Source organism: Lissotriton vulgaris, chromosome 2_1, assembly GCF_964263255.1.
Source record: "Lissotriton vulgaris chromosome 2_1, aLisVul1.2, whole genome shotgun sequence".
In the NCBI taxonomy this organism is placed as follows: domain Eukaryota; kingdom Metazoa; phylum Chordata; class Amphibia; order Caudata; family Salamandridae; genus Lissotriton; species Lissotriton vulgaris.
Genome location: NC_141687.1, coordinates 1919612746 through 1919627988, shown reverse-complemented (window position 1 = coordinate 1919627988; position 15243 = coordinate 1919612746). Strand labels below are relative to the sequence as shown.

Below are 15243 nucleotides of genomic sequence, written 5' to 3'. Positions count from 1 at the left end.
AACGTTCTAGCAAGTTGTCTGGTGTCTGGTGTCAGCTATCACCGGGGCCAATCCCCTAGTCACAAAAAAGTAATCCAACCTAGCCTAGGAATGCGCTTGCGTGGTGAAGTGAGTGCCCTCCGGCGCATGTGGATGTTTATGCCTCCAAGCGTCAGTTAGCTGATAAGTCCTTATGATTCCCTTCAGTACTGTTTGTGCTTTCGTGTAATGTCGCGACGCAGGGTGGGACCGGTCCATGTTAGGATTGTATGTGACATTAAAATCCCCAACCCAAATCACATGTGTAGAGTCCAATTCAAAAATCCTCGCCCAAAGCATATCAAAGAACCCAGGTACGTGCGTATTTGGACCATAACAACAGGCAAGGGTGACCGACTGGGAACCCATCCTCCCCCAAGCTATGCAGTATCTGCCTTCTGAGTCCCACGAGGCCCCAGCCAGTTGAAAGGGGGCCTGCTTTTTGACCAATATCGCGGTACCTCTGTCGTACGTGGAATACGAAGAAAAGATTCTGTCCCCAGCCCATTTGCTGGCAAACATGCTCTGAGTGTTTCGTGGACAATGCGCCTCTTGTAGTAGTGCAATGTGAATATTGTGCCTGTCTAAATACGATAGAATTTGCCTCTTCTTTCTAGGGTCTCCCAGACCTCGCACGTTCCATGATTTGATATTCAATGTACCTACAGTTGCCTCAGCCATGGTCTTTTAGTATGAGTACTGCACATAGTGGCTGTCTACAGCCACATTTCCTTAGTGCCGTCCTACACTCCCCCGCCACTGCCATATTATTGTGTTGCAGCTCGTAGCGCTCCAATGGAACCCAGGTATATCCGTTAACAGACATCGTAACCTCGATCAAAATCAAACATCGAACATCCCAGCTACCTCCCATCCTACCCACCTCCCACTGAAGCAACCCAATCTTGCCAGTACCGAACATCCCACCCCACCTCCCCCCCAACAAAGCCACAAATGTCCCAACGTCTTCAGCACCTTGCGTGCTGCATACTGCCCTAGGGGTACACCCACTGGGGGACATCTCTAGAGGGCTACTCAGTGACTTCTCCCCTCCCGGTCCCGCCTCTGGTGGGGCAACAGTCCCAGGGGGAGAAGAGCCTGAATCACAACCCCAATACACAGCTGGTACAACCTGCAATGTCCCCCATGTGGATCTCAGCCACAGAAAGCTATACTTTACTGTCTTCTTTCAGCTTCCTTCAAGTGCTTCTGCCGCTGTCATTGTCGCCCTTCCGCAGCTCTCACAGGGGATGATTGTCGAGAAGTGCCAGGGCTACCGCCTTCTCGCCGTTGTCGTTTCACCAATTGGAGGAAGTCTTCTACTTGGTTAGGATTAGTGAAAAAGCGCTGCTTTCCTTGGTGTGTGATCCTTAATTTTGCAGGGTAAAGTAGGGCATAGTCTATTTGTGCTGCTCGCAGTTTTTTCTTAACCTCTAGAAATTTACGTTGTTCCTCCTGAACCATCGGCGTGAAATCCGGATAAATTGAAAAATCATTGCCGTCGTAGTTCATGGTGCGTTTGTGCCTTGCTACGCGAAGGGCCACATCCCGGTCTCGATAATTTAGCAGTTGCGCTATTATGGGTCTCGGAGGGGTGCCTGGCGCCGGTCTTGGACCCAGGGATCAATGCGCGCGTTCTACTATAAATTGCGACGAAAACGCCCTGGCCCCTATTGTTGTAATCAATACCTTTTCCACAAACTCCTCCATTCTGCCTGTATTGTTGGATTCCGGAATACCTATGACTCGTATGTTGTTCCGACGGCTGCAAGCCTCCAAATCCTCATTCTTAGCCGCTATTGTTCGTAGGATTTTGTCCATTCACGCAAGTTGTGTGGTGTGCCCTGCAGTAGTGTCATCGTTATCAGATATCCTTCTCTGTTTCCTTTATACGCTCCTCGTGGGCATCCAACTTGTGCGCTATAGCATCCATTCTAGAGGACATACGATCCACCTTATCCACTACTGTAGCAAATCCTTGTCTCATTTCCTGCAGCATATTATGCATCTCCGAGTTCTGGGTGGCCGTTCTCCCATCTCTACAGCTGTCTTCCTCTGCCTCCAGATCATCTCGCTTGGAGTGAGCCGCTTTGTTGGCAGATTCGAAATTGAGCTTAGGCAGCCTGGTGTCGGGCTTCCCCATGATATATCACCGAACTCGGCGTGGCAGGCCTACTGCCCTCCTAGTGCAAGCAACCCACTTACAAGTGCCCACTCGCAAGTGTAGAGGCTCCGCTGTGCAGTCCGCTAGTCTTTCTCTGGGTGCGCCTGCCACTGTCCAGTGTCCAGCCACCAATCTGTCCACTACACCAAGTTCTTTGCGACCCACTCTTCTATCTGGACATCAACACGCTACGATTGCGCTACTGTCCTTCAAGCGCCATTATACTACACCGCAGTGCATCAGGCCAGTGTCGTGCCGTTCATCAGCGCTCTTCGGCCGTGCTTTTGTGTAGCAGTGCTATGGACCACAATCCTCCAGTTTGGTCCCCAGGGGGGTGGAGAGGGGGGGGGGATTCGCCTTGGTATAACTCTGTGCCTGCTTAGGCAACCACGCGGGCCCGCACTCAACGTCCCGGCCTCCTATGGCGCTTCAGCCCAACTTACAGTTAGGGGCGTACTCCTGCACACCACTGGGATCCCTTCTGGCCAAGCGCTAGTCCGATCCGGACTTTTTTCAGCCGTATAGCAATCTCCTGATGTGTGCGCCTCACAGGTCTCTCTGGTGCTCCGGGATACACCTTCTCCACTCCCGCCCGTTTCAGTCCGTAAGCCAGCAGCTCTTCGCATCTGTATGAGGGCCTCTCCCACCTTTGCCTCGCAGTCCAAAGCAGCCCCGATCACCTAATGGGCGGCCGACCTCCTAATCTCTCGAGGATCAGCTCTCCTGGCAAGCGCAGTCACCACACAGCCGTTACCTATGCTTGCACCGCTGCCGCCATCAGTCTTCGCGGCCTGCGCACTGTTATTCCGCCCCAGCACTCGCGTAGATCCTCACGCCGCCTCCAGCTTCCACTAGTCAGCAGGGCACTCTCCGGACGATATTTCAATCGCCTGCCGTTTTCTTATGCAGCAACCGATCAACACCAAACTTGCACCGAGTCTGCTTCAGGTCATGTTCTTGAAGTTGGGGGGTTTTAAGCAGACTTTGCACCAGCCGTCAGGATAAGTGTCAGGATTTATAGATCAGGCAGCAGGAGCCTCACATGAGCGCGGCCATACTGCTTGTGCACCCTCTAGCTCCCCCAATTTGGTTATGTAGTTCCTTTAGTTTTCTCAATACTTAGCTGAAGAGGCATGTTAATTTTTTATTCGGTGTTTTTGAGGTCTTGCCTTGTCTGCTTTATAAGGACCAATCCCCAGTCTCTATGTCCACAGACCCCACACTACCAGAGAAAACATATTCCAAAACAGATGCAAAAAGTCTGTGATGCACATGGTCAATTGAAGAAATTTCTTTGGCAAAGTCATTTGTCATATGTTCTGATCATGAGCCTTTGATATTTTGCTAATAGGTAATGGTAAATCCTCATCGGGATTGATAAGGGTTTTGTCCAGAATATATGAATTACTTTTCTGCATAGAGTACATAGCAGGTACGGAAAACATCAGAGCAGACAGTTTATCAGACTGGCTACTGTAGTGATGAGGAATGTAAATTTACTAAAATTGAAGAATGTATTCTCACTCTGTGAGATGCTGTAGAAGTCACAAGTGAAGAGACTAATTAGCTGGGATAATTTAAGACAAGAGATACTATTAAAAGTGTACCACATGTCAACACATTTCTTGTCAACAGTTGGACAAAAGAAAAGACTGTCTGCAGAGTTATACGTTTTAGTGTTGTAGAAAGTTAAAAGAGAACATGAGTGGTGAGGTTGTAGGTCTAGCAATATATATCTATGTAGGCCTTGCCTGAAGCAGTTAGATGACAAGTTACCAAGGGAGCTCATAAAGATCATCTTTATACAAGAGCCACTGAGAAGTTTTCCGGAGTCACTTATTAGTAGCCCTTTATAGATAAAATGATTAAACGCCATATCACACCTGTTTTGTATTTGTTAAGCTTGAAAAAGGTTTTAAGAGCCGCACTGGTCCTCTACATCCTATTCTAGCACTAGAGGGTCCTTTAAAGAAATTGGCAATATATTTTCTTGGCCATTTCGAAAGTTGAGAAGCAACATGAAAAACATGTATTTATTATTTTTCCAAGTGGGTGGAATGGAATGTTTTGAGTGAACCCAGAACTGATTTTATGATACAGTTTATGATGTAATCATTTGGTAACCACAGACGAACAGTTGCATTCAACTTGCATTTAGAAATAAAAACTGGATGTTAGTTTTTACAAAAGAGTGGATTATATTCTATTAGCATATGCCATTATAGTCTCCCATGAACAATTAATTATTTGAGAGAGTTCATAGGTGGTTCAAACCGCTTTCACCTGTATTTTAGATACAAGAGAGTACCTATAAGAGAAATTAGGGGTCTGTCATCGCCCACCAAATTCTACCAACATATTTGTCCCTTTTGAGAAATGATGAAATCAAGTTCCTTGATTTGAACCTAATCTCGGTTGTTTCAGAAAGTTCGGTGTTCACAAAATGGATAATGAAATGTATGAAATTGTTAGAAAAGAAGGTGACGGGTTGTCTGAACAAACTTTTGTGTGACAAAAGACATTTTGTGTGAAATTGGAAAAAAGAAATTGGGCGGTGCTCCAACAAAACTGTCCACAGATTTATGGTGAGTTGTGAAAGTTCAATTAATAAATAAAGATGTCTTTAAATTCTGTATTTATCTTGTCACATTTGCTGCTCTTCAAAGACTGAGGGCAAGTGTCAGGTTATGTTTTCTGACAATTTGCTGCCTTTTTTAACATGGGTGATTTCAAACTCTCCTCAATTTGCAGTCAGGGAAAGGAAAGTAAAATGAATAATTGAAAATCCTGCTGGTGTACATGTGTTCTAAAGGAAAGAAAGGCTGTAGGGTGCCATTCTTTTGTAATGCACAACAAAATGTAAAGACCTGCAAATGAACTGTACAGATTCAGCTGTTGGGAAATAAAAACAAGTGAAGCCCATTGTTTGCATTCTGAAGTGTGATGGAAACAATAATTGTAATATTATCAAAACATATCAAGCCACCTGTGCACAAATGATAAATATTCACTGAAACACGATTTCCACTCATTATCAGTTTTGTGTAATATAGTTTTATTAGTACAACTGTATGTCTGTGCACATTTAGTGGCCATTTCAATGGAAAATGAGCTATCTGTAAATGGCAATGAGCTATTAAATCTTGCTTTAGTTAAATAAATAAATCACCCACCTCATGTCCATTAAAGCTTATGTGGGTCACAAATGTTTGTTGTTCTTAAAAGTGGGTCATGGTTCTAAAAACTTTAGGAACCACTGATTTAGGGTATTTATAAGAAACCTTGATGGGTAAGCAGAAAAGGCTGTTTAAATGTATTCAATCCACAAAAATGTGTTGAGGTGACCAAAATTTAAATTAAGCCAGAAAGTGGCCTATATTTATTAGGTTAGTTAGATTGAGAGATATGTCTGCTGCATTGTACAACAAGGACATAGGCCTTTGGTTTACCATAGTGTACGCGAAGTTCTGTCATGTCCTTTAGGCAAGTCCTGTCATGTATACCCCTTTATACATATATTTGTCCCTGACGTACATAAATATGTACTCAAGTATGGTATAATTATTCTTTATAAGGGTCACAACTTTTTCATCCTTGACCAACAGCCAGCTGTGCATGATCGCATTTGTTTGGAAAAACATTTATGATTGTTTTCAAAACATATCGATTCTAAAAGAAAACCTTGAGTGACCAATCTAGTATATAAGACCCTTAGTCCCCCTGCAAATTAGAGGAGAATTCCTTCCAAGCTGACATGGGGTCCTGCATGCTATTCTTCGACATGCAGCAGTCTGACATCCCTTGCGGGGTGTCATCATCGAAGCAGACATGGGGTCCATTCGTTTTAAACCATCAGGTGAGGGGGGTGGTTCTTTTTCTCTAGGGGTTTCTTGGCTACACAAGCATATACATGCTACACATACAGATCTAGGCTAGGTACATCTAGGCAAATTACTTAGGGCGCGTATTTTAGAAATATGCTAGTGCTACTGTTTTTATCTGAACTGCTTATTTTCATCTTATTAGCATTATGGTAAAAATGTGTCTACTATTTATTATATAGGTACTAGCAATCTCTTTTGTATGCTACTGTCTCCTGATTGTCTCAGCAAATGTGTTTTACACAATACTGACACTGGACCAATAAACACCTATTGAAATGTCTTAATCGCCATCCTATGCATTTTCTGAGAATAAGTGAACACGAGTGACTAAGCAAAAAGTGCTGCACTGTTTTCCACGATCCCTGAGGAATTAGGGTTGCCATGTTCAGTGGTTGCCAGACACCTACACCACTGTAGGAAACTGGGGGGTGGTAGTGGCACCTTAGAGATAGCTGGTCTAACAGCTGACATGTACCGTGGGGGTGTTCGGAAATGGTTGGGACACCAAGCCCTCAGTTTAGGTCATCCAAAAAGCGCAGGTCCTGGGGATTTCTAGGACCTACACAACAGTTCCAATGGAGATTTCATGAATAATGTTAAGGTGCAAAAAAGTTCTTTAATCTCAAAAATTTCTTTTCTCAAACAATGGAGCTGTTTTAGTTCCCTTAACACGTTTGAAGGATCATTAATATACCCAGATATTTAAATTAGTTTGTATAAAAGTCTATATCAGTGCTTTCTATTTCCAGCAAAAATATATATTTTTTTATCTAATGCTGTTTCATTTGAAAACGTTTTTGTATTTGTTTGTTTTGAAAAAGTGTAAAATGTGTAGTAGTGGTGTTTTTATATTTTAGGGGAGAGGAGTTGGCCTAACGGCTAGGGCAGTCAACCTCAAATTGGGTTCGAATATCTGCAAGAATGCGCAACAATCTGTGATTCTGGGCAATTCCCTTAACTTCCTCGTGCCTAACAAAAATGAATGTGTCCTCAAGTAACATAACTGGTGCTCGTGTAAAGCGTTCTGATACCAATACCTTCGGGTCAAGTTTGCGCTATATAAAAATAAAAATAAATATTAAATTTGTAATTGTACTGCTGTCTTATGTTCTCTCTGTTGTCATTCCTACACACTCTGATGAGGGGTGATACCTCGAAACTGTTTTAAGGATGCTTAGTTCTGGTCCAGGGAGGACCTGGCCTGGCAGTTCGGCCTAGACTTTTCCCACAGGGAGCAGAGTTGAGACAGATTTGCATATGTCTGGGTCTAAGCTGGAAAGGGGTGGCATGCAAAGAACAATGGATTTAACCAAGATCTGTGACTGGGGTGAAAGTTTGATTTGTTCAGCGTCCATCATCTATAATTTTTGCATTGGTCATAAGGAGACAGCTGAGAGAAGTCTGATACTGATACATGATTGTGGGCTCCATCGATGACCAAGTTTGTGTTTTTTACCTTCATTGCTGAACACTTTATTACAAAACCTTTTTACTGTCTAACCCAATATTTCAACAATTCATCACCTATCTGGTAGTGTACGCACTGCTATATCTTTCATGGTTGAAGCGTGGGGATACACTGTGATTCAAGAACTATGTGCAAAGAAGAACCTTTCAAATACCACATAGATTTTGTTCAAAGAGAGATGATAAAATAAAATAAATAATCATTCCATGTAGTGATCAGTACCATAGGTTTGCAAGTGTTAAAACTTCTTAAGTCATTAAGGGGTTATTTAAGAATTGATGTGATTTGAACCTGAGAACAACAGGCGCCATGTTTTTTTTTTGTAGAGTTTTATATAGCGCGAACGAGACCCGAGAAATCAGGTTTCAGGGCTCTATACATGAGCACCAGTTTCAATACAGACAGACACATTCATTTTTGTTAGGCACTGTGAGATTAAGTGATTTGCCCAGAATCACAGGATGTTGAACCCGGTTCCCCAGCTTCGAGGTCAACTACTCTAGCCATAAGGCTACATCCTCGCCCCCCATTCATAGCAGGAATAACAGTCTCTAACTCCAAACAGTTATTCTGTGTAATCTCTTAGTATGGGACTACATATGCACTGGTGTGAGTAATTGCTTCAAGTTGCGTCACAGTTATGCAGTTCGGAGTAGATACAGCAGTTTTACATATTTATTGTCCTTACGATTCTGTTTTTCCCAGATATGTCTTCTGCATCGCGTTTTAGAATTTAGAACATATATATCCTTCTTCTAATTCTGATGGGGTTGATTTGGGGTGGATTACCAGGAGGCTAACTCTGAACATATTACTTTACTAATGAAACACCAATGAGGGAAAGCTTATATTTGTCTTGTTCATCATATGATAAAATAGACACAGGAGCCAGATTCGTGTACAGGGTAGTGAATAAAGTTTTCCTGGGAGGGGCAAAATTGAGTGGTCGGAAATTACATTGAAGAATAATGCAGGTTTTTAAATTATTATTTAATTATTATTTTATACAGTTTTTGTTCTAGTGTTTATGAACGCACTGAGATGTTAACCTCTTTGGTGCTCAGGACGTCCCCGGCCGTCTGACGTCACGGTGGGCGTGCCGCTTCATTGATTCTCCCGCATAGCGCCGAAGGTGCTGAGCTACTTTACAGTTGTGAGTGACGCAATTTGGCACTACTGTATTTATTTTTTGTAATATGTTTGCAAGCTCTCTGAGAGAATAAAACAATGCTCTCAAATTTTTTTTTAAAGCTCCGTCAGTGATTACATTTTCATACCTATTCCTTTCAGCTTTTACCAATCCCATTTGAGCCCTTTGCCTACTTGCTACGCTCTAGAAGCACTAGAATATTTCCTTTCCGAACATTACTATGCACAGTTCCTTCCTCCTCCTGCGTTTCATGTACTCCCTAACTTTTCATGTAACATGCCTTTCTCGAATGTAATTGTCTTAACTTGAACTTGTTAATGTACCTTCTTTATTGTCCTATTCACAAATCTGTTAATATGCATGGTCAGATTTTAACACTTTATTGAGGGGTTAAAGAGTTGCAGGCAGGATTAAGTGAAGAGAAACATGAAACCTATTATGGCTTCAGTTTCACAAACAAAACGTTATTCCACTCAGCCTGTGGAATTAAAAAGGATATTATCCCTTACTGTAAAATCTGACTAAGTTATTATACCGCAGGTGCAAAAAGGCATCAGATAGAATTGAGTCTTTATTTGTTTTCTTCCCAAGTACTTGAATAATACTTCTCTACCATACTTTACTATGCACAACTCCTTGATCCTCTTGCATTTCCAAGTCATATACTCATACACTTTTCAAGTCCAGTTCCGCTATCCACTTTAATTAGCTTGAACTTGTTAATAGGCATTCTTTATTGGGATATTCCCACATCTATTAATGCGCATGTTCAAAGCTTAATTGCTTTTTGAAGAGATTATTAATTGAAGACAGGATTGAGTGGAGAGAGGCATGAATCATATCATGGCTTTGATTTCACTGACAGTAGATAGCATATCAAACATTATTTTATTCCGCTTGTGAAATTAAAAGGGATATCATCCCGTACTGCAGAATTTGGCTGATTTTTCTCCCTTAAGGTTTGTAACAGATAATGACCTTCTGCTGAATTTTTACTCTGCGGGTACAGATAGAGTGGAGTCGTCATGGAAAGAAGTGCTGTTGATTATGATTACATTATCCTGCTTGAGGTTACATATTAGCAGACCCACAGAATTCCCCTTCATACTCTGTATGAATTAACCTGGTGCTGATATGGCAATCAGTAATCTGACTTCCTTTCTTTAGATACTAGATGATCCCTTCCATTTATTTTGCCCACTAGAATATTTTGAGGGTTACTGGCAGACAAATCTTTATGGAAACATACCATAAGAAAATGACCCTTTTAATGTGGTCACCCCTTTTTAGGTCTCGCCTACGCAGTGGGCATGCGCTGAATAGGAAAAAGACCTTTAGCAATCTATTCCGGTTTGCTGGCAAAAACGTGCACGCATTAAATTGCTTTCAATGGCAATGCGTGCACATTTGGCGATTCCCTTGCAGGAGCGAGCTTCTGTTTGTAATTAACAGATGGTTCCAAAGTGCGCTACGGAAGGGAAACAGGCGCAGGCCTCCTCCTCTCTCCCCACCCCCTGCTGCCTCGTACTCTCTCCCCTCCCGCCTCCTCCTCATCCGCGCGAGGCGCGCGCTTGTTAATCAGTGCGGCGCAAACCACGCACAGCGCGCACCACTTGTTAATTATTTGACTCGGGTCGTGAATCGGCACAGCACGCCCTTCTCATACTCCCGCTTCATGTTTTGTCTCGGGTTGCAATCACTCCGTTTCATGTTTTGTCTCAGATTGCAATAAAAAATAAAGCTGCCTGAGCGCTGGCCCCAGCAAGAATACACGCCTATTAATCTTTCTTTTCAGAAATGTCCCTATGCCGCACCGCCCGTCACTGCCTGTTACTTTAACTACCTCGGCGCCCATTGACAATATCCCGTACCCTTCCGTCCCCCTTGCTTCCCCGCCTGTGACTGCCTCTTATTTTAGTTGAACGAAGTCTTTGAATCAAAGAGTTTATTCACGTTAATGCAAACTATCTTGATTTATAATCAAACGCGCGTGGGCATTATGCGGCACCAATTAAAAAGATGAAACCTAATTCAAGAATTACCCTGTGCTGCTTCTGCCTGTCACTGCTTGTTATTTTAACTACTTAGGCATCAGTCTTCACTTACTATCCCCTGCTGTGCCTTTTCTTCTCTCCCCCGCATGTGGCTGCCTCCCATTTTCAGTTGAACAATGCCAGCAGATGAAAGAGTTTATTCATATTAATACAAACTATCTTGGTTTAAAATCTGAAATCAGTGGGCATGATGTGACACCAGTTAAAAACATTGAACCTAATTTTGATACAAAATAACTTAATCTTTAAGCTACCTGACAGGGTGTCAATTACACAGCATTTCTGTAATGTTATTCCAGATTTATTAGGTTAGCAACCTGTTTTATTTAAGGGGCACGGGTCAACAAATAAAAACAAAGTCAGGTTGGGATTCAGTTACTTCCTCAAAACTGTAATGTGTCTGTTAAAATGTATTTTTGCTCGTAATTGTAGGAAGAGAAATACAGCTTGCAATTACATAGGCGCAGATCTTTGTGGACGGTAGTATTTGAATGCAAAAGGAAATACCGTTAAATGTGTAAAGCAAACATGTTAATGGGAAGGGGTGGAGCAATGGCTTCCCTTCATGGCGTTGATATCAAAATAGGCTGAGCGTGATGGGGAGGCAGCTTTTCAACCAGAGTGCATTTGAAGTGGAATCAGGAGGCGCAACAGCTAAGGCTGCGCTCATACAGGTGTGTTATATGTCTACCTGTTCCACTTGCTGGCTGGATTTCCGGTTGCTAAAATTACAGCACTCCACTGCCATCTTGGGCTGAGTTTGCACTCAAAAAAAACTCCAATGCAATAACGTAAAAATACTCCCTGCCACTCAAATGGGAAAATCAGTATATATTCAATCCAGGTAATCAAGTGCACTCTCTCCAATCTTCAGCTTTTTACCAACAAACCATTGATATCAAGTGTTTTTGTATAAGAAGCTCAGTGGTAGGTTGTCACATGACAGCCCAAGAGTGGAAACAATTCCAGCAATGAGATGGAGTGAGGTGGGCAGCAACAAAAGCTGCTTCACAGAGTTCAATGAATCCGGAAATGTTCTCATGTTATAGCTAGTTGGGTATTAAAACTAGAAAATTGATATCTGTAGATGAGACTTAAAATCTTGGGTTTTGAATAATGTAATGAGATTCAGAAAAAGTTCTGTCAGGCTCCCGCCTCCATGCAAACATTTTACATATTAACCTCTTCAGTGAATAGCTTGCAGTGACTATTGCATTCTTCATACCTAAAAATGATTATCTGCCTGGGAGCTGACTTGTGACACGAGTGACACCTTTTGAAAGTATTAGCATTTCAGCAGGTTTTAAGAATACCAGTTCACTTTAACTGTGTAGACCATATTTAGGGGTTAATATAGAGCGCTGACTTATGCACATCACTACTCTACCTGTACATGCAACAAACGTAAGCTGTCTTGAAAGTGTTTTAGGGCAATAGTAATTCATTGTGCTGCATGCTACTTACTAATTAAAAAGAATTCCTGTCTTGCCGTTTTGTGGCAAATGTACTGCTGTTGTAGTAACTGTGCTGGAAATGTGTGCTTTAAGGTGAACATCCCATGGTATTGTAGTTGTTGCTTTCTCCTGTGAAGTATTTATATTATTTAATTAAAAGACTCCTGTGCACATGCTGGTCCCTAGGTACACCAAAACAAAACCAGAATCACATTCACCTTTTGCATTGTGACACATGCCTGGAAGACGCGGTACAGGCACTCAAAACTCCTTTTGCACTTTTCAGAGCACTAATCTGCGTTGATTAGTATAGTCCGTGAACTACGACTGGTATTCTTGCTCTTATTCCACTTCAAAGTGTTAGAACACAATCATTCTAAGCTCCAAATTTAGCTTGTTATTATAGCTTTTCAACATGCTGCACAGCAGCCACAATGCTATACAACATAGCTTAAACACATTGGCAAAGCCAATAGTTCAGGTAAACACTTTGAATGTCCCAAAGGCAAGACCTATTGGCTATGCCAATGCTTGTTTTAATTGTTTTGCTGGTGTTTAGACTCTGCACACTGTGGCACTGCAATTCAGTTCCCAGAGTATGTACTCTGACTCCTAAAAGTATGTTGAAATTGGCTAATCCTTGATTGGCATATTTAACTCTCTTATAAGGCCACAATACATGGTGTAGAAGATACATCCTAGGCATGGAAACTAAAATATCACTTGTAGAGTTCTGCAACAAAAACAAGGTGATCGATGGAATGCACAAATTAATTTCAAACACTGGCAATGACTTGGGGCAGCCACTGTTATTGGTTAGTTCCAAACTGAAATAGCATTATGTGCAAAATATTGATGGACTGAGATGCAGCTATAAGAAAGTACAAGTTGCTGAGAATAATATACGCATTCCATCCATCACTCTTCTTTATACTTTAGTGTGTCACCATAAGTGGGACGGGGATGCCCAGACCTGGTCCCCTGGAACCAAGCTATACCTGGATAATAAGCCCTAAGTATGGCAAAATCAGTCCTGGATTGCTTGTGCTCTGGCTCAGGGAGGACATGGCCTGGCAGTTCAGACTAGATTATTCCCACTGGAGTAGGATCAAGACTGATTTGCCTATGACTGGGTCTAAACTGAGGTGGCATGGTGTGCAAAATAATGATGGACTGGGATGCAGCCACAACTAATTCCCAGTGACTGAGATTATCTTAAGCGTTCCATCCATCACTTTTTTGTATACTTTACTTGTGGCGTTCAGCACTTACTTTGCCATCTACTAGTGTGGCATAGGAAAACATGGCTTCAGGCCTACCAGTGTAGACTAACTGCTGCACTTTAAATCTGCTGCCCGACCTTTTCTGTCAGGGGAAAAACATTCATTTTGAATATTAAAAAGACACTTATGTAGGGCTTGTAGCCCACACAATATTGTGCATGGTTTTTAAAAGTAGAACATGTGGAAATGTAATGCCACCAAGTCCCTGCAGTGACAAATCCCCCAGAGCTTTTTTGACTATGGAAAGCAGACTAAAATATGAATTCTCCTAGTTAAGGTTTGAGACCAGCTAGAAAATGTGTTTAACTATTAATTCCAGTTCAAGGGTGAAGTTAGATATTTAATAAATGTTCAGGAAAAAATAACTTTTAGAAAGTTAATTTTTGCGTGCCTGAAGCTCCTGGAGACTTATGTGCATTAGCTGCTGCTCCGCCAGTGATTTACCTTAGTGACATATGAAAACGGCTCCAATTTCTGGAACAATTGCCTGAATGTACAGAGGCGTTTTTTTCTATCTCTTGCAGGAAAGCCAGTTAGGGTAGACCCAGGATGTTCATTAACTTGTAAATAAGAACCATTATCACATTGGTTAGTGAAGTGCCAGGAGTCATCCCCTTCCTCTAGCTGGTGCCATCATACATGTGTTACCCAAGGCACCCTCCTCAGAACACTCGTCAGAGCTGTATAAGACAGAAGAAGGACTGGACCTGCTGTTTGAGACCTTTGAGGAGTATTGAAGGGCTTAACATGCTCTCACCTTTTCCCAGGACAAACAGTTGAACTCCAAGAGCCAGTTTACTGACCTCCTGTGTGGCTACAGGGACACAACAAGCTGCAAGAGCCGTTTTCCCGAAGTGCCTAGCAGACTAGTAGCAACTGGAATTTGACTAACCCTGCTGAGTGAGTCCTGTGTCCCAAGTGCTGTTCCTGAGGCACTATGATTCTTTGGAGAAGTCTAACTGGACTCCTCCTACCAACTTTGAAAATTGGGATTTTTTTAGACTTTAAAACATCCAGATGACCGGGCCAACCACCCAAGCCAAGAAACCAGAAGCGCTACTTCACGAGGCTGAAGAAAAACATTTTCTCACTTGGAATTTCTCTATAGCAGCAAATGTGTTTTTGGGGTTGCACATAGCTGGCAGACAAACACACAGACAAGAAACCCTAGATCAATCCCACAGACAGGCATAGCGACACTACGATGGTCCTGGGAAATTGGCTCCAATAAAGCACACAGGGCCTGAGGGGTATGCATGCTCTTAAAATACCATAAATTCTGATGCCACATGAGTTAAGAACATATAGCCAATCAGGACACAACACACACAATGATCATGCACTCCCCATGCTGGACATCTGGACACATTACCCACTGGCCACATTGTGTCCACGTAAGGTCGAGGCCCACCTGTAATTTCCATCAGACAATTAATTTATGATTCCAAGGGCAGCTGTTTACATTCTCTGCCATTCATAAACCTCCAGGAATACTTTATTGTCCATGATGAACTGTATAAAAAGATGCCCCAGACTGATTGTAAATTGAGGCAGTTATCTGACCCTGCACCTGTAACTTTTATCCCTGCCACTCTGTTTAATTGAACAAAATGTTCCTGATTTACCAAACGCCTCTTGTTTTTTCAAGGTATGAAATACTTTGTTGTTTTGAGAGCGCTAAGCTCATATGCATAACCTGTTTGTGTAGGGAGAGAGAAAAAAGGCGAATTACATTAAGCCATGACACAAATCATCAGGTGCCAGGAAC

The 15243-nt window shown here is 42.4% G+C and overlaps 1 protein-coding gene across 2 annotated transcripts in view; it reads left to right on the top strand.

Annotated features, from left to right (window-relative positions):
* KLHL25 (kelch like family member 25) overlaps positions 1-15243 on the top strand; it is a 213080-nt gene that overhangs the window by 27792 nt on the left and 170045 nt on the right. The window contains exon 1 of one of the 2 annotated variants that reach the window (XM_086958111.1): positions 8556-8687. The exons of the other annotated variant lie outside the window; for it this stretch is intronic. The gene's annotated coding sequence lies outside the window, so the exon portion shown is untranslated. Of the gene's footprint in view, positions 1-8555; positions 8688-15243 lie in introns of those variants that run through there. 2 annotated transcript variants of the gene reach the window in all.